Source organism: Staurois parvus, unplaced genomic scaffold, assembly GCF_062004578.1.
Source record: "Staurois parvus isolate SC_StPar_1 unplaced genomic scaffold, SC_StPar_1.0 ptg000548l, whole genome shotgun sequence".
Classification (NCBI taxonomy): domain Eukaryota; kingdom Metazoa; phylum Chordata; class Amphibia; order Anura; family Ranidae; genus Staurois; species Staurois parvus.
The window spans coordinates 7,772,020-7,799,406 of record NW_028318344.1 but is presented as its reverse complement, the minus strand read 5'-3'; the positions used below and the strand labels follow the sequence as shown (position 1 = coordinate 7,799,406).

Sequence of the window (27,387 nt, the reverse complement as noted above, 5' to 3'; positions counted from 1 at the left end):
CTATTTTTCTTCAATTTAAATAGGGACATGTGTGTTCCAGTGTGTTTTAGGTGCATTCTGGAGCATTTTTCTATGTGTTTTACCACATTCCAGTACAGTTTTGTGCAGGAAAAATGCAGCCTGTTCTACTTTTTTTTCTACATCCAAAACACTATGGAACTGCAAGCACTGATGTGAACTAAGACATTGACAACCATATAACCTAATTTCTGTGTGTTTTGGATCTCCAAAAAAAGCAACTGAAATGCATGTAGTGTGAACTGACCCTTACTGGGCATGCAGCTTCTTTATCTTCTAACTCTTTTGTTGTCAAGTCCATACGGCATACAGACCTACAGATCCGCTTTCAGCTGACTAGGTCATTACGCTGTACAGACATGGCATTCCTGCTTCTGCTATAAGCTCATGGTCACTTCTTTGCCGAACAAACCAATAGCTGTGATCAGTGCACTATTTACACAAAAATACCCCCCCTCCCCACCCCAATGCTGCTGCTCTGCCCTGTGTTTCCTCTGTTTTCTGCTGATCCACTTCCATCCGCTACTCTGCCTGCCTCTAAAATATCCCACCTTCGGCTTTTATGTACCCCCCTCAGCAGCAATCCCCTGCAGCAGCACTGATTTTCCCAGAGCACTAATACCCCCCCTGCAGCACTGATCCCAAGTGGAACCCCTGCAGCTGCAAACTTCTCCTCCTCTACCTTCCTGACAGCTTCAGGTGCTTCAGGGGAGCAACAGGGGCAGCATCTCTCTTGCAGCATCCTATGGAACCACCTTTGCATGCAGGGACTAAAGTTGTATCTCCCTACACTGTGTGCATCAACAGAAAAACACAGCCCCATAACCTGGGATAGCAGGGAACACCCTTGCTCCATCCTTCTCCCTCCCTCTCCCTTCCCCAGCTAAAAGACTGACTGGAGACTGCACTATCTGCTGTTAACAGTTTCCTAGAAAAACTGAAATTTTGTTGAAGGAGCACTGAAAAAGCAGGAGCCAACAACGCTGAAAGTTGTAAAGTGACTTAACAAATAGTTTACTGTGACATGTTTAAATTGTTGCACTCAATATGTTAAACTTAAAAATGTGCAGGGTTTAAAACTACTTTAACCACTTCCCGTCCGGCCCATGTACATAAACGACAGGACAGAAGCGGGTGGCCGTTTAAAATGTCCTCCCGCATTCCCTGCCTGTGCGCGCTCCCTGTTTAAAAAAGAAATAACCCAAATTAGTTTATAACCAAAAATTATAATTTAAAAAAATATATATTTTTTTTATGTTATGATTATTATTATTATTTCTTTTTTACTAAAAAGATAGCTGAATACATTTTGGCCAAGATTTATGAAGAAAGATTATTTATTTGCAAAATTTTATAAGAAAAACACTTTCTTTTCTAAATGATTGGATTTTTTCATTTATATAGCAAAAAAATAAAAATCCCAGTGGTGAATAAATACCACCAAAATAAAGTTTTATCTGTTTAAAAAAAATGCTAAGAAATTCATATGGGTACAGTGTTGCATGGCTGCGCAATTGTCATTCAAAGTGCGATAGCACTGAAAGCTGAAAATTGGCCTGAACAGGAAGGGGGTGAAAGTGTCCGGACTTGAAGTGGTTAAATTATATTTAAAGCCACCACTGTTTTTTTTTTAATTTTTGATAAAGCAGAGGATGGTTAAAAATCCTGGTCTTTTTATTTTTTCTAGACTCAACAGATGGTGAGAGGATAGTTTTCCAATGTGACAGAATGCACCCCTTGCAACTTAACATACAAAACAGCTGCTTTACCTGATGCATGAGATTAAGGCCTCATTCACACCTGTGCGACATACATTAACATTTATTTCAAGAGTTTTTTTTCTTTGACAGTGAGTAGTGATCAGTATGTTCTGGTGGTGGTGGGGGGGGGGGGGGGTGGTTAGTCCCTCTGTCAGAACATAATAGCAAAACAGGGGGGAGGTCGCTGTACTATCATTGCTTGTGTTAGTACAGAAATCTCTTAAACTGTCACTAAACCCAGGACCCTGCATTCACTATATCTGATCTCCCACAGTACACACAACATGGAAGTGCAATTATTTTAGTAAATATAAACTGCTAAATACCTTTTCTCATCAGCAGTTAGAGCAGTCTTGTGACTTCAGCCCAGCACTAGCTAAAGCTTGTAGGAGGAGTTTTCATTTTGCTCTAAGAGGACACAAAACCCCTGACCCTCTGTCTGGATAGTGCTGATTGGCCCTGTGCTGATCACATGCACTCTCCCAAGAAAAAAAAAAACCTCTCTAGCAATACACACTAAACTGAGCATGTGCATGTGACTACGAGTTCAGTCTGTCTTATCAGGTGGACATTTGAACAAGAGGAGGGGCAGAGAAGTCGGGATCAAAAGGCCTTTTCACACAATGCAGAGGATTAACCCCTTAGGTTCCACAGTGAGTATAACAAGCATGCTTTACGGCATATACAGACTGATTTCACTGTTGTGGGTTTAGTAACACTTTAATTTTTTTTTTTCGTTCAGCCTGCTGGGTTGGACAAAAATAAAAACTTCATATGTGTACCAGTCTATAGTTCCAATGAGTGTCAGGAACATACCCTGGCATTAAAAGCCACACCCAGGGGCGGAATGACCATTTGGAAACTTGAGCACTGCCCGAGGGCCAGGGGTCAGTAGGGGGCCCTATGAGATGCCCCTGGTACCTTTTTCATAGTCTTTTTTTGAGTTTGGGCAAGGACACAGTGGCCCCATGATCCCCTATTGCCCGGGGGGCCCCATGAGTTGTCAGTCTGCCCCTGGCCACACTTGAACTCTTTTGCCTTAATTCAATCTCCATGGAATGTGTTAAGGCAGATGTCATATTGCTGTTGAACAATCAACATCTACCGTGACACATTTCATACCAATTGGATTGAGTAAATGAGTTACCTGCATGGCTGTAAATGCTGGGATATGTTTCTGACACTGAAGTTTTTTGGATGAGAAGTGAATTGTCTTCAGCAAAACAGTACAGGTCAGTTGAATCTGACCAATTACTATTGGGTAGACCTGCAATCAAAACATTTTTTTTTTTACTTTTCAGAGAGAGAGATAACCTGTTACATTCTCTGTCAACTCTGAAATGCTGTATTTGTTCCTGTTTGGGAGATTTTCTTTTCACTAGTTGTCACCAGGATAGGAGATGAGAGACAAAATGTCTAACCTTTACCCAGTTTATCCAAAACAAGCTAAAACATTTTTGTAGATCCAGCTATAATTGTGAAACCTCCATGACACATTGTTAGAAATAGGAGCACCAGGGCACAACTACGCCTTTGAAGGCCTATTATGACAGATGTATTTATGGAATACGCATTAGAAAAACAAGAATATTACTTCTACCTATCATAGTATAGGGCATTTCATGAAACACAGGACCAGACATTGCTCTTATTTCTTTCATCTACAAACTGAGGAAAGCTTGCTAAGGGCAAATCATTGTCTAATAATCTCAAATCTTCTACATTAATAATATAAAACCAGGTTAAACTTTAGGTTTTCTCTACTACTATTCTTGAATCATCTAAGAGTAAAATAATTAATCAACCTCCAAAAGCTCTTCAGTACTTTTAGATATATGCACAGTGGCTAGCACTTCCGTCTAGCAATACTAGGGTTCATACCCCAGCTATGGCACTACCTGCACAGAGTTTGTATGTTCTCCCTGTGCCTGTGTGGGTTTCCTCCGGGAACTCTGGTTTTATCGCAGACTCTAACCACATGCTAGTAGGTTAATTGGCTCCTTTCTAAATTGGCCCTAGTATGTGCATGTATGAATATGAGTTAGGGACCTTAGACTGTATGCTCCTTGCAGACAGGGACTGATGTGATTGTACAATATATGTATAAGCGCTGCGTAAATTTACGGTGCTATATAAGTGCCTGTAATAAAAAAATAAACAAAAACAAAAGGTATGTAGTATATTGCCACAAAAATGTAGCCCACACATTGGTCCAATAGCAATAGTAGCTGAGAGTTTTTTGTAAATATATAACTGTTATGTAAGTAATACATTTCTTTCTAATAAATAATTAGAGATGAGCGAAGTATTCAAAAATTCGATTCGACTGATTCGGCGAATTCGTGGAAAAATTTCGATTCGAGTCGAATATATTCGCTGTGAATTTAACTTAAAAAAGGGTGTTTCTAGGCTTCAGAGAGACTTAATATTAGTGCTGAACACTGTACCTTTAATTTAAATGCCCTTGGAGTCTGCTGGGGAAGAGAAATAATACTGTCAGGCAGTATGACATGCAGATGAGTGCCGTCGATCTTAGAATCACCGCACACTTCACTCATTTGGGCAGTCACGGGGCCAAAACCAGAGTGTGGAGCCACAGTGTGGCGGTGGAGGCAGCAGCAATGGGAGGCCATACAGCACCCTATGACAAAAATGGAAACCACCAGCAGTGTGAGGAGACCTGAAAGTGGCACATGGCAGAGTGTGGCGATAGAGACAGCAGCAATGGGAGGCCGTACAGGGACCCATGACACACTCTGGACCTGGCAGCAGCATGAGGAGGCGGTACAGGGGCCCATGGCAGATTACGGGCCTGGCAGCAGCATGAGGAGTCGGTACGGGGGCCCATGGCAGATTACGGGCCTGACAGCAGCAATGGGAGGCCGTACAGGGACCCATGACACAATCTGGACCTGGCAGCAGCATGGGGAGGCGGTACAGGGGCCCATGACAGATTACGGGCCTGGCAGCAGCATTTGGAGTCGGTACGGGGGCCCATGACACACTCTGGACCTGGCAGCAGCATGAGGAGGCGGTACAGGGGCGCATGACAGATTACGAGCCTGGCAGCAGCAACTTGGACAGGAGGACGTTCAGTTTCTGCACCGTCTGGTGCGTGCTCGCAAACTGTTGTCTCTTGGAAACGGATTCCAAGAAAGACTGCTGACGGAATCCGTGAAGAGGAGTAGCAGGAGAAGGAGCATCTGAACGAGCGGAATATGCCAACAAGCGACAACAGGGGCCCATGACAGATTACGGGCCTGGCAGCAGCATGAGGAGTCGGTACGGGGGCCCATGGCAGATTAGGGGCCTGGCAGCAGCTATGGGAGGCCCGTAATCTGCCAGCACCCTATGACAAAAAATGGAACCCACCAGCAGTGTGAGGAGACCTGAAAGTGGCACATGGCAGAGTGTGGCGATGGAGACAGCAGCAATGGGAGGCCGTACAGGGACCCATGAGAGACTCTGGACCTGGCAGCAGCATGAGGAGGCGGTATAGGGGCCCATGGCAGATTAGGGGCCTGGCAGCAGCTATGGGAGGCCCGTAATCTGCCAGCACCCTATGACAAAAAATGGAATACACCAGCAGTGTGAGGAGACCTGAAAGTGGCACATGGCAGAGTGTGGCGATGGAGACAGCAGCAATGGGAGGCCGTACAGGGACCCATGAGAGACTCTGGACTTGGCAGCAGCATGAGGAGGCGGTATAGGGGCCCATGGCAGATTAGGGGCCTGGCAGCAGCTATGGGAGGCCCGTAATCTGCCAGCACCCTATGACAAAAAATGGAACACACCAGCAGTGTGAGGAGACCTGAAAGTGGCACATGTTTGGGGCATGATTCATGGCGGATTTAGTCAGTTGTGTCAGGAACTGGTGGTTTGAAATCCAGACTAATCCACGCCTGATTCATTTTCACAAACGTCAGTCTCTCCACACTTTGGGTGGACAGTCGTGTCCTCCGCGGAGTTGCAATACCTCCTGCCGCACTAAACACGCGCTCCGATGCCACGCTACTGGCCGGGCATGACAGCCTTTCAAGGGCAAATTCAGCTAGTTGGGGCCAAAGGTCAAGTTTCGTTGCCCAGTAGTCAAGGGGATTGTCTACCTCGGTTGGCAGGGTGCTGTCCAAGTAGGCCTAAGCCTGTTGTTTGAGGTCCTGCTCCAGGTCCACCTGATGCTGCTGCTGCTGCTGCTGCTGCTGCTGCGGCTGGTTAGTAGTTTCCTCACTGCGCTGGTGAAGAAAGCTACTCATCATCGACTGCAGACTGAGGCAGCCGCTGCTGGTGGAGCTGCCACTGCTCCTACCACCCCACCCCTCCCCTGCTGCCATGGCAGCGGAACGCGAGCGCACAGGGCCCACAGTGTCTGAGGATGGACGTTGGCGCAGACAGGCAGAGACCAGCTGACTACATAGGTGGTTTTTATAGTACGTTATTTTGGCCTCCCTCTCAGCAGGTGTGAAAAAGGCCACCATTTTTGAACGGTAGCGAGGGTCCAACAAGGTGGACAGCCAAAAGTCATCCCTCTGTCTGATGGTTATTATTCGGCTGTCGCTACGCAAGCAACCGAGCATGCTATGGGCCATTTGTGCCAAGGAATGCGAGGGACTCCCTGCCTCCATCTCCACAGCATACTGCCACGGTGCGTCTGGGTCCTCTGTCTCCTCCTCCTCCTCCTCTACCAGATGCTCCTGCTCCTCCACTCCTGTCCGCTGAGTGGAAAAACCACCCATTTCACTCAATAATTCCTGAGCACCAATGTCCTCCTCTACCTCCTCCTCTTCTTCCTGTCCTGCCCCCACAGGGGTCATGTGGCGTTGAGATCTGTGCGCCACGTCTACCGCACCCTGACCAGCCATTGTTAACAGCATTTGTTCCAGGACGTGCAACAGAGGAATGACGACGTTCATCCCATAGTCCTGCCGACTCACGAATAGCGTGGCCTCCTCAAAGGGCCTGAGCAAGCGCAGGGGTCACGCATGAGCTGCCAATGGCTGACATCTAAGTTACACAGGGAGTACCTTTATCCGCTTTTAACATCAGGAAATCGGTGATGGCCTTTCGCTGTTCGTAAAGGCGGTCTAACATATGTAGGGTTGAATTCCACCTTGTTGCAACGTCACAGCATGAGGAGTCGGTACGGGGGCCCATGGCAGATTACGTGCCTGGCAGCAGCAATGGGAGGCCCGTAATCTGCCAGCACCCTATGTCAAAAAATTCAACATACCAGCAGTGTGAGGAGACCTGAAAGTGGCACATGGCAGAGTGTGGCTATGGAGACAGCAGCAATGGGAGGCCGTACAGGGACCCATAACACACTCTGGACTTGGCAGCAGCATGAGGAGGCGGTATAGGGGCCCATGGCAGATTAGGGGCCTGGCAGCAGCTATGGGAGGCCCGTAATCTGCCAGCACCCTATGTCAAAAAATTCAACACACCAGCAGTGTGAGGAGACCTGAAAGTGGCACATGGCATGAGAGACTGTGGACCTGGCAGCAGCATGAAGAGGCGGTATAGGGGCCCATGGCAGATTAGGGGCCTGGCAGCAGCTATGGGAGGCCCGTAATCTGCCAGCACCCTATGTCAAAAAATTGAACACACCAGCAGTGTGAGGAGACCTGAAAGTGGCACATGGCAGAGTGTGGCGATGGAGACAGCAGCAATGGGAGGCCGTACAGGGACCCATGAGAGACTCTGGACCTGGCAGCAGCATGAGGAGGCGGTATATAGGGGCCTATGGCAGATTAGGGGCCTGGCAGCAGCTATGGGAGGCCCGTAATCTGCCAGCACCCTATGTCAAAAAATTCAACACACCAGCAGTGTGAGGAGACCTGAAAGTGGCACATGGCATGAGAGACTGTGGACCTGGCAGCAGCATGAAGAGGCGGTATAGGGGCCCATGGCAGATTAGGGGCCTGGCAGCAGCTATGGGAGGCCCGTAATCTGCCAGCACCCTATGTCAAAAAATTGAACACACCAGCAGTGTGAGGAGACCTGAAAGTGGCACATGGCAGAGTGTGGCGATGGAGACAGCAGCAATGGGAGGCCGTACAGGGACCCATGAGAGACTCTGGACCTGGCAGCAGCATGAGGAGGCGGTATATAGGGGCCTATGGCAGATTAGGGGCCTGGCAGCAGCTATGGGAGGCCCGTAATCTGCCAGCACCCTATGTCAAAAAATTCTACACACCAGCAGTGTGAGGAGACCTGAAAGTGGCACATGGCAGAGTGTGGCGATGGAGACAGCAGCAATGGGAGGCCGTACAGGGACCCATGAGAGACTCTGGACCTGGCAGCAGCATGAGGAGGCGGTATATAGGGGCCTATGGCAGATTAGGGGCCTGGCAGCAGCTATAGGAGGCCCGCAATCTGCCAGCACCCTATGTCAAAAAATTCTACACACCAGCAGTGTGAGGAGACCTGAAAGTGGCACATGGCAGAGTGTGGCGATGGAGACAGCAGCAATGGGAGGCCGTACAGGGACCCATGACAGACTCTGGACCTGGCAGCAGCATGAGGAGGCGGTATATAGGGGCCTATGGCAGATTAGGGGCCTGGCAGCAGCTATGGGAGGCCCGTAATCTGCCAGCACCCTATGTCAAAAAATTCAACACACCAGCAGTGTGTGAGGAGACCTGAAAGTGGCACATGGCAGAGTGTGGCGATGGAGACAGCAGCAATGGGAGGTCTCCCATTGTCCCAACATGGCCCAAATAGTCCCAACATGGGCCCCCTGGCCACGCTTGACTTTCTGGCCACATAGTCGACATACGGCTACGTTTACTTCCTCGGGCGGCTTGACGAAAAATTGCCACACCACCAAGTAGGAAACTTTGCCCCCGATACTCCTCACTGGCTGACTGCTGCTTCCTCCGTGCACACCGGCACCACTACTGGCCGTGGTGGTAGGCTGCAGTGGAGCTGGTGCTCTACTCCGTGGCCGTTTGGCTCCACTGACACTGCTTCCACTGACACTGCTGCGACCCTGCTGCTGTCTCCTGGGCAACCCACCGACTGTTTCGCTCACTGCCAAGCTGCCACCCTCTTCTCCTGATGATGCGGAAGAAATTGCCTGATGACGACGAGGCTGCCAAGTGCGATCAACCTCCTCATCATCAAGTAGAGTCTCCGCCTCACTACTAGCCCCCTCGGCTGCGTCTGGGTCAGGAGACAGACCTGTCTCTAGACCGGCTACCGGGCCACTCTCCTCGCCACTACTTCTTCGCCTAGCTGCTGAAAAGGCGGATGTCTCCCCCCGTTCCTGACCGCCCTCTGTTAGCTCTTCCTCACTGTACAGTGGGGCTGAGCCCACAGCATGCGATACTTCGCTTGGTGAGGGAACACCAAAGGACAGGGGCAGGTAGAGGACACGTGATTTCAGTGGGCTTGGTCCCGGGCCATGCCAACTAACGGTTGTGTCTGACGTACCCACCGACCGTTGGCTGTAGGTGTCAGAGGTGACCTGGGAAGAGGAAGACGACCGAGCCAACCAATCGATGACGGCAGGGTTGTCGGTGGAGACACGACCGCTGGATGACACCGGGAGCACTGGCCTCTGGCTGCGAATAGTGCTGCCTCGACCCCTTCCTCTGCTGCCACGTCTGCTCGCTCCTAAAACATTGCCTCCTCTGCCACTCCTCTGCATGTTGTCTGACATACTCTTTAATGAAACGATTATGTGTCCCTGAGTAACAATTCTGTGTCCCTGAGTAACAATTCTGTGTCTGTGCGAGTAACAATTCTGTGGCCCTAAGTAACAGTTCTGTGGCCCTCAGTAACAATTCTGTGTCCCTGATTAACGTTTCTGTGGCCCCAAGTAACAGTTCTGTGGCCCTCAGTAACAATTCTGTGTCTTTGCGAGTAACAATTCTGTGTCTGTGCGAGAAACAATTCTGTGGCCCTAAGTAACAGTTCTGTGGCCCTCAGTAACAGTTCTGTTTCCCTGAGTAACAATTCTGTGTCTGTGCGAGTAAGAATTCTGTGTCTGTGCGAGTAACAATTCTGTGGCCCTAAGTAACAGTTCTGTGGCCCTCAGTAACAGTTCTGTGTCCCTGAGTAACAATTCTGTGTCTGTGCGAGTAACAATTCTGTGTCTGTGCGAGTAACAATTCTGTCTGTGCGAGTAACAATTCTGTGGCCCTAAGTAACGGTTCTGTGGCCCTCAGTAACAGTTCTGTGTCCCTGTGTAACAATTCTGTGTCTGTGCGAGTAACAATTCTGTGGCCCTAAGTAACAGTTCTGTGGCCCTCAGTAACAATTCTGTGTCCCTGATTAACGTTTCTGTGGCCCCAAGTAACAGTTCTGTGGCCCTCAGTAACAATTCTGTGTCTGTGCGAGTAACAATTCTGTGTCTGTGCGAGTAACAATTCTGTGTCTGTGCGAGTAACAATTCTGTGGCCCTAAGTAACGGTTCTGTGGCCCTCAGTAACAGTTCTGTGTCCCTGTGTAACAATTCTGTGTCTGTGCGAGTAACAATTCTGTGGCCCTAAGTAACAGTTCTGTGGTCCTCAGTAACAATTCTGTGTCTGTGCGAGTAACAATTCTGTGTCTGTGCGAGTAACAATTCTGTGGCCCTAAGTAACAGTTCTGTGGCCCTCAGTAACAATTCTGTGTCTGTCCCTGAGTAACAATTCTGTGGCCCTAACTAAAGTTTCTGTGGCCCTAAGTAACAATTCTCTGGCACTCAGTAACAATTCTGTCTGTCCCTGAGTAACAATTCTGTGGCCCTAATAACGTTTCTGTGGCCCTAAGTAACAATTATCTGGCACTCAGTAACAATTCTGTCTGTCCCTGAGTAACAATTCTCTGGCACTCAGTAACAATTCTGTCTGTCCCTGAGTAAAAATTCTGTGGCCCTAAGTAAAGTTTCTGTGGCCGTGAGTAACAATTCTCTGGCACTCAGTAACAATTCTGTCTGTCCCTGAGTAACAATTCTCTGGCACTCAGTAACAATTCTGTCTGTCCCTGAGTAACAATTCTGTGGCCCTAATAACGTTTCTGTGGCCCTAAGTAACAATTATCTGGCACTCAGTAACAATTCTGTCTGTCCCTGAGTAACAATTCTCTGGCACTCAGTAACAATTCTGTCTGTCCCTGAGTAAAAATTCTGTGGCCCTAAGTAAAGTTTCTGTGGCCGTGAGTAACAATTCTCTGGCACTCCGTAACAATTCTGTCTGTCCCTGAGTAACAATTCTCTGGCACTCAGTAACAATTCTGTCTGTCCCTGAGTAAAAATTCTGTGGCCCTAAGTAAAGTTTCTGTGGCCCTGAGTAACAATTCTCTGGCACTCCGTAACAATTCTGTCTGTCCCTGAGTAACAATTCTCTGGCACTCAGTAGCAATTCTGTCTGTCCCTGAGTAAAAATTCTGTGGCCCTAATTAAAGTTTCTGTGGCCCTAAGTAACAATACTCTGGCACTCAGTAACAATTCTGTCTGTCCCTGAGTAACAATTCTCTGGCACTCCGTAACAATTCTGTCTGTCCCTGAGTAACAATTCTCTGGCACTCAGTAACAATTCTGTCTGTCCCTGAGTAAAAATTCTGTGGCCCTAAGTAAAGTTTCTGTGGCCCTGAGTAACAATTCTCTGGCACTCAGTAACAATTCTGTCTGTCCCTGAGTAACAATTCTCTGGCACTCAGTAACAATTCTGTCTGTCCCTGAGTAAAAATTCTGTGGCCCTAAGTAAAGTTTCTGTGGCCCTGAGTAACAATTCTCTGGCACTCCGTAACAATTCTGTCTGTCCCTGAGTATGAATTCTGTGGCCCTAACTAGCGTTTCTTTGTCCCTAAGTAACAGTTCTGTGGCCCTGAGTAACAATTCTGTGTCTGTGCGAGTAACAATTCTGTGGCCCTAAGTAACAGTTCTGTGGCCCTCAGTAACAGTTCTGTGTCTGTGCGAGTAACAATTCTGTGTCTGTGCGAGTAACAATTCTGTGTCTGTGCGAGTAACAATTCTGTGGCCCTAAGTAAAGTTTCTGTGGCCCTAAGTAACAATTCTCTGGCACTCAGTAACAATTCTGTCTGTCCCTGAGTAACAATTCTCTGGCACTCAGTAACAATTCTGTCTGTCCCTGAGTAAAAATTCTGTGGCCCTAAGTAAAGTTTCTGGGGCCCTGAGTAACAATTCTCTGGCACTCAGTAACAATTCTGTCTGTCCCTGAGTAACAATTCTCTGGCACTCAGTAACAATTCTGTCTGTCCCTGAGTAAAAATTCTGTGGCCCTAAGTAAAGTTTCTGTGGCCCTAAGTAACAATTCTCTGGCACTCAGTAACAATTCTGTCTGTCCCTGAGTAACAATTCTCTGGCACTCAGTAACAATTCTGTCTGTCCCTGAGTAAAAATTCTGTGGCCCTAATTAAAGTTTCTGTGGCCCTAAGTAACAATTCTCTGGCACTCAGTAACAATTCTGTCTGTCCCTGAGTAACAATTCTGTGGCCCTAATAACGTTTCTGTGGCCCTAAGTAACAATTCTCTGGCACTGAGTAACAATTCTGTCTGTCCCTGATTATGAATTCTGTGGCCCTAACTAGCGTTTCTTTGTCCCTAAATAACGATTCTGTGGCCCTCATTAACAAGTCTGTGTCCCTGAGTAATGGTTCTCTGTCCCTAAGTAACTTTTCTCTGTCCCCAATTATCGTTTCTGTGGCCCTAACTCTGTCCCTGTCCCTAGTACAGAGCGGTCTGCCTCTGTTCAATAACTGCAGGCAAATGAAGAATTCCAAAATGGCCGCTATTTATAGCTCGACCATTACACAGTGCTGGCTGGCTGGCTGCTGATTGGCTGATGCGATCACATGTAGTTGAGGAATGCATTATGGGTCAGCGCGCCTTGTCTGCGCGCCTTCCCAGACATCCCCGCTCCGTCGCCGCACATGTCAGCCGCCATTTTCTGAAAAATTTCGATTCGCGCGTCCGAATTAGGCTATTTTTCGGATTCGGCACGAAAAATCGAAATTTTTCCGATATTCGACTCGAATTCCACTTCGGATACTTCGATTCGCTCATCTCTATAAATAATCAAAGAATAATAGGTAAAGTATAATGAGGGACAGTAATCAAGCCATCATCTTTCATCATTTTAACACCTTTAAATGGATGAAAGGTCTATCTACTTAGTTGCTAAGGGCTGATATACCGAGATTCAAGCACACTTTGGTCTCTGCACAGCACACTGCTTTCCACAGTGGTTCTGTACATCTCAGGGTAATACGCAGCCTCACTAAGCCCCTCTTTTAGTGCTTCCTCCTTTTGGAAAATCTTTGCTTCAAATTTCCCTTGGCCAGACCTATATAGTCACTGGCAACAACAGCAAATTAAAGGTTGGGGTCTGTGCACCCCCAGATCTTCCGCATGCTGCTGGATTGTAAGAGGCACTTCATGGGGAGTCATGGGGAGTCCTCGTTATAAAAGTATTGCTCATTTATAATTAAAATACAGTATAACAAAAAAGTACAAAAAATTAGGCATCTCATCGGGATGTTGCATTTTGGAATTATATTTGCGGGGGGGGTTTTTTAGGTCTAATGTCAGTTTTTTGGCAAGGCAAAAAAAAATGGACAATTAAGATGAGTCAACTGAGCGGGAATCAGTATTTAAAAGCCCATAAATCTTTGCTCAGCATATGCCACAGATCTTTGATATATGTTGTCAGTTCAGCCCAAAAGTGTTCAGGAGAATTGCTCTTCTTTTGTAAACAGTTCTCTTTAACAGTAAACAAGACAGCACAGGATGAACCAAGAGTAATTTATAATTTCCCTAGACAGCAGAACGTGGACTCAACATCAATGATGCTGTCAAATGTTTTGTCAGAATCCATCTATGTGACAGCCAGTGTTTTATGTTTGTCCATAACAGAATTTTAATTACAGGGTTGCTTTGGTTCTGAATACATTTATACAATTACCAGTAATAAATTATGATCTATTAGACATGATCAATTAGACATATCACCACTATGGTGTAGCTGATCACCCAAAGAAAATTAAAAAGTAGGAACAGATACCACCACTTCTGCTGAAAAGGATGGTAATTAATTTGTACCCACACATATATATTTTAACTGGGAGGTTTTCTCTGAGGCTTGTTTTGATCTATTTATGCGCAATATATTCAATTTATTTCTAAAGCCATCAAAACGGGAAAGCAAGAAGCTGTCGCTTTGATTTGTTACAGGCCTCAACAAAAGGCCTGTAACAAATTTCTTTAAAACAGCAGAAAATATAAAATACAGGTTAGCATTAGAAACTTTATAATGTTGTTCACAAGAAGTCATCAGTGAACACAGTAGACATAGACTGCTGGTGGCTACTGTACAGAATAATGGATTGGCCTTACTTTCAATTCTTTGCCTTGGAACATGATACAAAGAAGTCACATCTTGTTACAGCACATGGCACTACTCTTTCTCTAGCTCTGATGAAGAAGGGACAACCTTCGAAACGCGTCAGCTGTACTGAACATCCATCCCCTTGATGGGATTCGCGCTGTCTTCAAGTCCCTTTGAGGACTTACATGCCTGATTTTATGCGCTGTTTGTGAGTATATTTTTATAAATAATAAATTTTGGTTATTGAGGTAATGCGCAAGGTTGGTGCGCTTCTCGTTTTCATTTCGTTCTGCAGTATTGGTCGGGGCTTCCCCAGCCTTGTTTGGAGCCGCACAACCCTACATGCATTGGTGGTCGATTTTTCCAGGTCTGGTTCCATCCATTCGCCACCTGTCTGGGTCCTAGAGCGCAGGAGAATTCATTTTTGATTTACTTTCTCCTTGCCATGCCCCATCTCTCAATACCACATATGTGCAAGCTATATCTTGGCTTAAGTCACTGGTATCAGAGTGTCATTTACAGTACTGATAGATTTTTTCATGTGTCACTTGAACAGTTTGGTGTCTTATAAAGCTATGGTTACTCTGCAGTGCCTTCCCAACTCTGAAAATATAGGTTTTCATGTATTGTTTGATGGTACTCCTTGCCTTTTTGCAAAATAATAATATCTATTCCTGATACAAAATATACACAGTAACTGTTCACACTATCCATTGAGCAAAAAAATCATGGATATTCTAGACAACTGTGCTGACTGAGAGAATTTTGCATATTGCCTAGGGCCTATGGTCACTTTCTGGTTCTGAAGACATTGAAGGAACAATGTAGAGATGCAGAGTTTGCATACTTGATTTGTTCCTTTACTGCCCTTAGAAACAGCAAAGAAACCTGTCTTCTTTTACTTCTATGGTTCATCATTTAAGATGCTGTTTCCACTTTTTAAGTATAAATCCATACTGGCAAGCTGAATGACCTTGCTGCATATACGGAAGCAGCCTCTTCTTAAAACATATCCCAGAAAGTGCAAATGTATCTCAAAACTCCAAAGTTAAAATGCAATTATATGCACCTTTCAACGTGTATCCATGAAAGGTTGCAAATGTAATAATAGGATTCCTACTGTGAGTCTCCAATCAAAAAACAAGCCTAAAGCTGGCCATAGATGGATTAAAATTTGTCAAGAATTCAGCAGGAACTGGCTGAATTTAATCCACGTATGGGCAGGCTGGTTGTACAGCAGTTTATCTATGGACTGACTTCTGTACAACCACACTGTAGGGTTTTTCCTGATCAATCACTGTCGATCCCACGCCCACTGTCAGAGAACAACAACTCAGTGGGAGTGACTCCCCCATCTACATCAAGTGTGTGGATGGAGAAATGGGGTCTCATTTTTTTTAATTTTTTCAATCAACCTCCTGATTGAGAGAAAAAAAAGAATAATTATATAAAAGAATAATTATGGGTCTCTATACAGAATTCGTTTTATATGAAAGAAAGATCGTTTTTATGAAAGAAAGATCGTTTTGCTTCAATAAAATGCGGGTTAATATCTGCTAAAATGTGAGTGGTCTGGAAAAATTCTTTTATGATTGGAAATCATTACGGTATCACACTATGGTCTTTTCTTCTTCCTGATTTTCTCTGGGGGATTCGGTGAGAGGAGTAACCAGAGGAGGTGTCCATATCCTAGAGGAGGCAATATTTGGAGGTCATATACAAAGTATCACTGGCACGGAAGAATCCAATGAAAATATAATTTTTTCACGGGACTGTTTTTTTGGATTTTGTCACTGGACTTATTATTTTCTAAATTATATATATTTTTTATTTCATTAATATTTTAATTAATATTTTTGTGTCACAGTGTATTTTAAGTTTGTGATATTTAGTAATTATTATTTATGGGTTGGGTGATGTATTTTATTGTTTTGTGGGTTTTGCGCTGGTATAAGTTGAAATAAACATTGTAAACTTGCCTCCAAGTCTGAAGTACTGTATATGGGTGTAAATTGTTATGGGTGTAATACAGGTGTAAAATTTTACATGTTACTTAAGGTGAACTTCTCCTTTAAAAAATATGTTAACCCAACATTTCATATTCCTGATATGTGCCTCCCCATAAGTAAGTGTTCTGTTTTCTTTGCATTGCTTCCTTTATGTGAAATCTCTGGTGTTCCTTCTAATCCCTCTGCTTTCCTATTAAAAACTGACCACATTAAAGAGGAGAACACAGCATGGTCAGTTCTCTAGCTATGGAGGGAACTTAGCTTGCCCTCCCACAATGATCAGGCTTGTGCCGACACTTTCCCCTCCCTGCACAGCCTTTCACTGGGAAGATCAGTGTGCTGTTTCTTCTCCCCTAGTTCTTATGTAGCTGAAAACAAAGGGTATGTAGTCACTTATAAAAAAAAATATATACACCCTTTTTCCCTTTTTTTTAATATCTTGACACAAATGTTTTGCCTTTCATTTCTATTTTAAACTGAATGGGTTGTTTTAGAAGGTGATCATTTACATATAGTTTAATTTAGTTTGCATATGATTGGGCATTTATAGTGAACACAGCTTCACCTTATTTATTAAACCTGCATGCACGGGGCGCATGCGCGGCCGGCTCGGAGATGGACGCACTGTAGCTGCGGCTCCGTCCACCCGCCAGCACTAACGTGGCACACTACGGCCCCAGGGAAAACAAACATCACACGGCAGAGCACGGAGAGTGCCCGCAGCCCACTAGACATGCCCCGCAGGAAAAAAAGCCCGGGGCAGCCAGGGAAACTAACGAATTTCTTCCCGGCCGTTCAGCCGAGAATCCAAGATGGCGGCCGCCACGCGGATATGCAGGGAGACGGCAGAAGCCAGGAGGGGGACTACAACTCCCAGCCTGTGGATCCCAGGCTGAGGCACCAACTCTATCCAGGGGACCCGGGTGAGTTGTCTCCCCCATTGTCACCCAGGTCCTGCAGCCCTGTAAAATCAAAGCCTCGGCTTGACAGAGGCCCTGAGGATACGTGTCAGGCCCTAAACTTTATACCTCAGCCACCACTTTCCAACCTGCCTGACTTAGACGCATTCCCAGTATCTGACCAACCGCTAACTGAAATTTGTATGAAGAATATGCTGACATTACTGCGCCAAACTTTGCATAATGATATTTTCGCGCCATTGACCCAAATCACTACTCTGGTGCAAGACAGGAACGCAGGATCCGCCATATTGAAACCAACATAGCGGATATAGTAGAAGCGCACAATGATTTGATTGATGCTCATGCGGAACACGCGTCAGATATCGAACAAATCAATCTCAAATTGGCCGATATGGAAGATCGCTCACGCCGTAATAACATCAAAATTAGAGGAATTCCTGAAACGGTGTCTAACGAGGCATTACTTCCATATTTACATAATTTCTTCAAGCTACTAATCCCCACACTCACTGAAGTAGAGGCCATAACCGATCGAGCACATCGCCTACCTAAGCCTTCTTTCTTGTCCGCAACCATTCCTAGAGATGTGCTCGTCCGCATACACTTCTACCATATTAAGGAGAGAATTATGATGGCGGCCAGGAACCCTCCTCCAATACCATCCTCACACGTGACTTTGCGCCTTTATGCGGATTTATCCAAGGGCACACTTGCCAACAGGAAAAAAATTATACCAATCACGAAAGCGCTTAGAAATCACAATATGGCCTATCAATGGGGATTCCCCACTAAACTAATAGTGCGCCATCAAGGCAGAATCTATAATATTAAAAACCTAGAGGCCGGTCTGGACTTCCTTAAGGCCTGGAGCATCTTACCGGCAGACCCACAGAAGAACAACCCTGGTTCCGTTCAAAACATGGAAGCAACCTGAAGGGCTGAGCGGCACTAGCCGTGGTTATATTTCCTTTCCTCTTTCCCTGGAGGCGTTCTCTGAACTCTCATACTTCTGGCGATCGGCCTGAACCATATGATCTCTAATTTCACAGTTGTGTATAGATATGACTCTCTCGGGGGTCATGTCCTGTTTGATTCCCCCACCTTTGTTGTAGCAAACCTAGCTACACCGTTTACTTGCTTTATGCGCAAGTGTTTTTTTAGTGTTATTTTTCCATCCTCTTCTCTCCCCTCCACTGGCACCAACAAGTGTTCACTTCTGACACACAACTTCTTCCTTATGGCCATGACTACCACCAGAATAAAAAACACAGCGAATATGCCTGTAAACCGAGACCCTATCTACAAATGATTACCATCAAATCCTTTAATGTGCGAGGCCTTAACTCCCCTTTTAAGAGATCGATGCTAGCAAGAGAAATCCGAAAGTATTACACTGACCTACTCTTCGTACAGGAATCGCATTTTGCCACGGAGAAAACCCCTAAGCTGTATATACCTCGCTTCTCTCAACTATTCACGGCAACCAACGGGAAAAAAAAGAGTTATTATCGCTATTAATGACGCCCTCTCTTTCAAACCTACCTCTACTGTAATTGACCCGCAAGGTCGTTATATTATCTTGATATGCCAAATTAATGAGATTTCGTACACCTTAGTGAACGTTTATGGCCCTAATAGTAAACAACTGAAATTCTATCGGAAACTCCACAATCTTATCTCCCAACATCAGAAAGGCAGACTTATTATTGGCGGAGACTTTAATGTTCTTAGTGACTCACTCTGGACTCTTCTTCTAATAAAAAACCCAGCAACCTCAACTTTAACCGCTTTATGCACGACCATGACTTATATGACATCTGGAGATGCCAACATGGTGCGGAAAGAGACTACACCTACTTTTCACCGCCACATCTGTCATATTCTAGAATTGATATGTTCATTACGGACAAATGGACTCTACAACATGTGACATCCTCCCAAATTGGTACTATAACCTGGTCTGACCATGCACCGGTCACCATATCCCTGGAAGACACCCAGCGGTCGGCGATCCCACCTATTTGGAGACTCAACTCTACAATTTTGAATACACCAGAAAACCAGAAATCCATATTAGATGCACATGACTTATTTTTTGAAACCAACATTACCCCAGAAATTTCTATTACCACACTTTGGCTAACATATAAGGCTTATATGAGAGGTATCCTCATCCAATTATCTTCTCGCGTTAAAAAACAACGATCTCAGCAAATAGACCTACTCCTTGCTTCTATACGTAGAAACGAGGAGATTAATAAACAGAATCCAAACGCCACCATAACCGCAGCTTTAAACCAAGATAGGGACAAACTCCGCACTGCTCTTTTACACATTTATGATGCGAACCTCCAAAGAACAAAATCCCAATACTATGCGCTTGGTAATAAAACTAACTCTTTTCTTGCCAAAACCATTAAACAGAAACGAATTAAAAACAAAATAGCCACGATTCAGCATCCTATTTCCAGCATCCCTCTATCTAACCCACAAGACATAGCTGATGCGTTTGTGTGTTACTATCAATCGTTATACAACATAAAAGATGACCCTGACACAACTCAACCAACAAACCTGTCGATTGAGAATTTCCTAAGCCAAACTGAACTTCCCCATCTTACTCCTACTCAATTAGCCTCCCTCTCTGTGCCGATTTCACCTGCAGAGATCGAGAAAATCATAAATAAACTTCCCATGAACAAATCTCCGGGAAACGACGGCTTTACCAATGAATTTTATAAAAAGTTTACGACTAATCTCAAGCCATACCTATCTGACCTCTATAACCACGTTGCTTCTAAAGGAGAATTTCCTTCTGACATGCTACAGTCAATAATTTCTACTATCCCGAAACCGGGTAAAAACCCCCAATTAGTCCAAAACTATAGACCAATTTCACTACTTAATACGGATCTGAAAATATATGCCAAGATAATAGCTCAACGACTCCTCCCGTACCTTCCGACGCTAATCAAAGCTGATCAGGTGGGATTTGTACCAGGTAGACAGGCCCCTGACGCAACTCGTCGACTTATATCACTATTACACCTTCTTGAATCAAACAAACAACCTTCAATTCTCCTATCACTCGACGCAGAAAAAGCGTTCGACTGTATTCACTGCCATTTTATGACACTTACTCTTCAAAAACTAGGAATTACGGATTGGATGCTATCAGCGATTTTATCCCTCTACTCCAAACCTTCGGCCAGAGTCCTCACCAATGGCACGCTTTCACAACCATTTCAAATATCTAATGGTACTAGACAAGGCTGTCCCCTCTCCCCCATAATTTTTGCCCTACTCATCGAACCACTGGCATCCAACCTTAGAAATGATCCCAATTTTTCAGGGATTAAATTTTTTCAGCAAGAACACAAAATCAGCCTTTTTGCGGATGACATTATTCTAATGATCACGAATCCCTGCAAATCTCTCACCTCAATACGCTCACACATACAAAACTATGCAGATGTATCTTATTACAAACTAAATGAAACCAAATCTTCAATTTTAAACCTTCATACTCCTGCACTGACCCAAGCTCTCCTTGAAAAACAATTCCCCTTTAAATGGGAAAAAAACAGTATCCCATACTTGGGGATTAAACTTACGTCCACAACCAATCAACTATGCAGAAAACTTTAAACCCCTAATAGATACCATACCACAAGAACTTAGGAGCTTGCGTACAACCACATTATCAATGCTAGGCAGAGTAGCTACTATTAAAATGTGTATATTGACAAAGATATTATATATCTTCCGTACATTACCTGTACCTATACCCTCCTCCTTTTTCTCTGTAATGCAAAAAATTCTAAATAAATTTTTATGGAATTCTAAACGGCCCAGATGCTCTACAAACCTTCTGATCCGCCCGCCTACCAGAGGAGGAGCTAGTCTCCCACATTTAAAATCCTATTATCAGGCGGCCCTACTAGACCAGCTCTTCTACTGGTGGCACCCTACTCACGAAAAAATCTGGACTATTATGGAGCCCTCCAGATTTCCACAAGGTGCCTTAACAGATTTGCTTTTCGTACCTCGCACAACACAGATTGGACATACTCACACACATCCATGTATTCAGGCCTCATTAACAGCTTGGCATGAGCTCTTGACATGCACTCAATCACAGAAAACGAACTTACAAATCCCGACTCCTATTTCCGCTCTGCAATTTCTATCCCCTCATTTGAATCTAAAATCCTGGAAAGAGTTGGGTATTTGTCATATCCAAGATATTTATGATAACCATGAACCCGAGTCATTCCAGACACTTCAGGAAAAATTCCATCTTCCCAATACGGAACACTTCACTTTTATGCGAATATTCCATTTGCTTCATAAAACGAATATGCCTATTAAAATAGACCTCCCAGCTACTGCACATCACTTCCTTCACAAGACCAATTATCCAAAGAAAGGGATCTCTACCTTTTATACATTACTAACTGAAGCATATTTCACGACCCACTCATCATCCCTTACTAATTGGGAGAAGAACTTCCTCTCCCCAATGACCCCACAATCATGGCAAATGACTTTTGCCACTACATACAAAGCTTCGAAATGTAGCTCCCACTGGGAATCATATTTAAAAATTCTCCACCAATGCTACTTGACCCCTGCCAAATTATCCATCTATTATCCGCAACAACCAAAAACTTGCTGGAGACACTGTGGTGAAACTGGTTCGCTTTTTCACGTACTATGGTCCTGCAAGTCCCTCAAATCATATTGGAACAAAGTGTTCCAATTGATCTCCTCAGTCACAGACTCATCTACGACTCTTAACTAGGGATTAGCTCTTCTACATCTAACGATAGAACAATTCCCTGTACGCTCACGCACCATTATCATACACATTCTAGCAGCAGCTAAGACTAACATTATGAGGATTTGGCGCTCTACGTCGCCTCCTCTTCTAGCCCGTCTCATTGCTGACCTCAATTTACAATGTGAGATGGAGAGAAGAGCGGCCTTTCGAAATTCTTCTTACCATAAATTCACACTATACTAGTCTCGATGGCTAACACACCCCAATTGCTCAATTACATGATTACGAACCTTAACCTTATGACATGCTAAATTCGCAGAACATTGGTGCCCCTTCTTCTCCCTCCCACTCTTTTCGTCACCCGTTTCCACCCTCTGTTTAATTCCCTCACGTTTTTGTACTCATTATGATGGTTCACAATCTAATGAGCATACCTCTCTTATAAGTATGATTATGATAAACGAACTCCCAGCCAACTGGTGGGGGTTTATTACCTCATTCTCATTTCATTTTCTGTTGTCTCGTTTATGTGAACCTTGCACTTGATTATATCTAGATATTAACGTGTTTGTTTAAGACTAAAAATTTTCAATAAAAACTATTTGAAAATAAACCTGCATGCACATATAATATGCAAACTGATTATTCACCTTGCTAACAGGACAGTCTCAACTTTTTAATAAATTAATCGTAAAGTCTATTATGAGATAGATTAGTATGGAGAATTCCTTATTTACATGTTTTACATTGCAAAATCTTTTTAAAGGGCATTACTGAGTAACAAAAACGAATTACTAAAGTGTATAAAAATGGTGGTCAAAATGTAAAATCATATATTTTCACATTGTATTTCTATTATTTTTAGCCTTCTGTTAATCTGAATGATCTTGAAGTTTGTAAACTTACTTTGTAAACATTTTCACACACTTACGTCCTACGTAGTCACTATGCTCTATGAATAGGCACCGATGTGTCACACATTTCACAGAGCATGCATTCAGAACTACAGAGGTGCTGAGAGGAGGAGTTGCAGATGGTGGAGTCCTTTTAGGAACCACTGCTTGTAGGCATCAAGGTACCATGGGATCAGAGCCTACAGGCAGAGAGTTCTGAAGATGCCCCCCCCCCAAAAAAAAAAACACTACTGACTTTTTTTTCTAGATAAAATATTTTCATTTAAATATTTTTATATGTGTAAAGGGGAATGCTGTGGACTTTGATGTAAAGGGAAACACTGCGGACTATGATGTAAAGGGGAACTTTGATGTAAGGGGGACCCTGTGGAACGTAATGTAAAGATGAATTCTGATGTAAGGTGGTGTCTATTCACCAACCCCCCCCCCCCTTAGATCACAGTGAGCAGCATTCCCATTTACAGCAGGGTTCGCAGTGTTCCTTCTTACAGCAGTGCTCCCCTTTACAGCAGGGTCCACAGGGGTCCCCTGGTACGGTGGGGGGAAGCTCTGGTGACCACAGCCCCCCTCACATCTCTGTGGAGGGGGTGATCTGTCACTGACAATCCTGCCCCCCATGTCTGTATTTTTATGGGGAAGGGGGGAAGATGTCACCCCATGGAGTGAAATGAGTATGTTTTGAATAAGGATGTCAATAATGGTGGGTGGGGGATGGGCAGCTGTCACTGTCTTGCAGTAGAATGTCAATGGTAATCCCCCTCCCATGTCTGTGTTATTATTTGCGGCAGGTGAGCAGATGTGACCCCATTGGGATGAATAGGAATGTCCATGGTGCTGGGTGGGGGATGGGGATAAGGATGGGGGGGTGTCACTGAATGTCACTGACAGCATCTCTGCTTGAAGGAGATTAGGTGACACCTTAAGGGTCTATGCAACAAGAGTCACCCCCCCTTCCAAAAAATGTGGAATGTCAGCACCGGGGACACCAGGAAATGTTGCAATTCCTGAGGACAGATATTGGGGATGTCCCCCTTTAAGACCCCCAACACTTACTCTGCAATGGGAGTCCCATTGAGCGCTTTGCCATCAGGGGTGGGGTTGAACTGGATTGGGATCGGCTTCTTCTTCTTCAGAATTTTGTGTCCTGTGGCTGGCTGGCTGCTCCATGACTGCATAGAGATAGCGCTGATCCTGATCCACCTCCAGTCACTGCATCCAGAGGGGCAGGGACTACCACACTACATTGTATCTCTGCTATCACAGGCACAGCCAATTAGAGGAGCTGCCCAGACAGACAGAGGGATCTGGGAATTATGTTAAGTGAGCCCGAGCAACGAACTTCCAGTGCCCCCTGACAGCAGGCTGAGGGAGTTGTCAGCTGGGCTAGATTTTCCAATAGGCACTCAGCCCAATCAGCTGATCTCCAGGAAAGAGAGAAGCAGCAATCCTTCCACTCAGACAGGCGCCCCTCTAGAAAGGGCACCTGTAGGCACATGCCTACAATGCCTGTTGAGAAATATGGTCCTGCATGGGATATGTAGTCCTTAGAAATTGATATCCTGCAGGGAATCCAGGGAGTTGTGGCCAGGAGGCAGGCAGTACTCACAACATGAAAGGAAATTGTTCAAGTAAGCTTATGCTGGATAGTCAAAAATAATTATTGCCTGTATAGTTATAACAATGCTGATGTTACAAAATACAAATTGGATGATATGACAATATATTTCCTTTAAATTACAATATATATATATATATATATATATATCAATAACAATATAACAGTATTCAGCTGATTTATGTGTCATACTGATGAGACTTGAGACCTGACCGATTTCTGTGGGTTGCTGCAGCTCACCACTCTTGGCTTTGTGTTGTCCAGGAAAATCTTTAAAAAAAACTCTAAGGGCTCATCTGCACCAGTGGCAGCTTTTTGAAGAGCGACCCATGGTGGATCAGAGGGTGCTTTACATGCAGTTAGGAGGCATTATGTTGCCTTCCCATCACCTGCTTTAAGCCATAAAAACCACTGGAATGAAAACGGGATCATTTTTGATGTACAAAGCACAGTTGTTGCCGCATGTACTGTATAAACCCCTATATATCTGCCTTTGCAGCTTGGGGGGGGGGCTTTAAATTACACATCAACCACCTGTTTTTAACACCCCACAATCACAAGTGTAAAGTAGCTCTTAAGCATCACCATTTCTATTCATTCAGATTATATGTCAGGTTAATTTACTAGGCACATGTCAAGCTGATGAGTTAGTAGCCTGTGTCATATTTTATGGTGATTTGTAGCTTTAGCTGGCTGCAGTAAGTGTCTGTCCAGTTATGAAATTCTCTAGGCAGAAATTTTCTAGAGTGAACTCTGTAATATAATTGTGCTGGATAACAAGCCGACATGTGAAGCTGGGATTTCGCACACACTCCGAACTGAAGCCAGAGATGATTTGTTAGAAGAGCAACAATAACATCGAAGGTGATATTACAGAGAGTACACTGGCAGCAATCCGTTTATTTTTTCTAGCAGATAAACATAAAACCCTTACGGGTGGATTTGCTATACGGCTAAACATTTTCAGCTGACTTGTTCCCTAATGTTCAATACTAACAGGGTAGTTCCTGATAGCTATGCTCTAATATAACATTTTAATAAATGCACATCCTTTAAACAAATTATTACATACATTTACATAATTGTCTTGTATATCAATCACTTGCAAAGTATTTCTTATTAATTACAATGTTCACTTCCAAAGTAGCATTGCATATGAAAAGCAGACTTATGATATCATGTCGTTATTGTGTTTTTATCATTCATAGGGTTTGATGATCCTCAGAGATAAGAGGATTTATCAACTCTGGCATACAACTAGACAGTGCAAAATAGGGGTAGTAATATATTTCATAAATAGGTTTACTGTGAGATCACAGCTTGTTTCATAAATATAAAACATAACCTTGACCATTCCTTAACTGTACATGTGTTTTAAGTGAAAAATTACTACAAGCACAATGATAAAAGTGCTGATTATGCTTGTAAAACTGTCAGAGACAGCAGTGAAGCATTGCAGGCATAGGGGTCATGTACAAAAACCAAGCCACTGCAAATCCTTGGCATAAAGCACATGTGAGTACTTAGCTTTGTTTTCACTACTGGCGACAGAACAGAGCATCATCGGAGCAAAAGGAAGGAGTTATTGGGGATCTGCATCAAAGTAAACCTGGATGCAAATAGAGAAACAGAAAAAGGGCGCACCGACCTAGTGCATTATCGTTTAAAGATTTATTGAGAAATAAAGTAAGTATCATACTCACAATAGACATAAAAACACAGTTTTGTTGGCTCTGAGGAAGAGGTTGTGTCCTCGAAATGCGTTAACCAGTTGGTCATCCAGGGTTCCATCGTATGGACTCAGATGTTGTTTGGATCATACATCTTGTTCAGTTTGACATGCCTGTGTTTTTATGTCTATTGTGAGTATGATACTTACTTTATTTCTTCAATAAATCTTTAAATGATAATGCACTAGGTCGGTGCACCCTTTTTTTGTTTCTCTATTTGCATCCAGTATATTTGGACCACCCCAGTCTGTTGAGGGCAGCAAGCAGTGCATATTCCAGAAAATTCCAGAACATTCCTATTGGGTCTACTGAGTCTTTTCCTAGCGCAGGAGAAAAGTGTTTGTTGTGTTGGATCAACGTAAACCTACCAGATGAGCTAAATTACTTCTGCCTTAGAAGTCAATTATCTCATTGATAGGGTGAACATCAACGCATTGTGTTGATGTATCAGGGATGGATATATTGTTTTTAAATGTGTCTACACAAAATTTGCAAAAAAGGCAAGAAGGACCAAATGGATCTGAAGCAAATTCTGCATTCTTGCACTGTTTCTTCAGAGTCTTCAGGTGATCATAAGTCTGTCTTAGACCTATGGCCACCTATGGTTCTGAAGGCTCTGATGGAACAGTGCAAGAATGCAGAGTTTGTACACTTAAAAGCTTAAAGTGTATGTAACCCCAACATGTCATATTTCTTATATGTGTCTGTGCTACTGTGTACTTGTATTACAAACTATCCTGTTCTCCTTGCATTGCTTCCTTTGTGTGAAATACCTGGTAATCCTGCCAGTCCCCCTGCTCTCCTGTTTCAAACTGACCATGCCAGGGCATGGAAGCACATTCATCCCAGCGTGGTCAGTTTTCTTCTTTGCATTCTGCTTGGGAGCACACATGTAACAAAAGGAAAGAAAGAGGGTGCCACATATTCAGCGTAGATTTTATTAAAAATTAAATTAAAAACCCAAACCTTACATAATCACTGGAATAAGGAATGTATAGTGGATGTCAGACAGACCCAAAAGGGAATACTAGCAGCAGCTTCAAATCCTGTTCACTTATAGACAACTGCAGAGCCTCGCAGGGAAGCGGCCAGCAGACTGGGAAACCTGTGGATGACGTTACATGATGCAGAGCGAGGAAAGAGCATGGCAATACATTTCACGGAAGGTCTGCCCCTTTCTCAAGCCTGTCCACACATCAAGGAAGGTGATTAAGTAGGCACTGTAGCAGTTATGGAATCCATCCACTGCCATCCACTGTCAATCATAAGAGAATTGGACCTGATGGAGGCCTACATCCTAGCATCTAAT

The 27,387-nt window shown here is 44.2% G+C and overlaps 1 protein-coding gene across 1 annotated transcript in view; it reads right to left on the bottom strand.

Annotated features, from left to right (window-relative positions):
• GRIN2D (glutamate ionotropic receptor NMDA type subunit 2D) overlaps positions 1-27,387 on the bottom strand; it is a 526,055-nt gene that overhangs the window by 83,921 nt on the left and 414,747 nt on the right. The gene's annotated exons all lie outside the window — the stretch shown is intronic.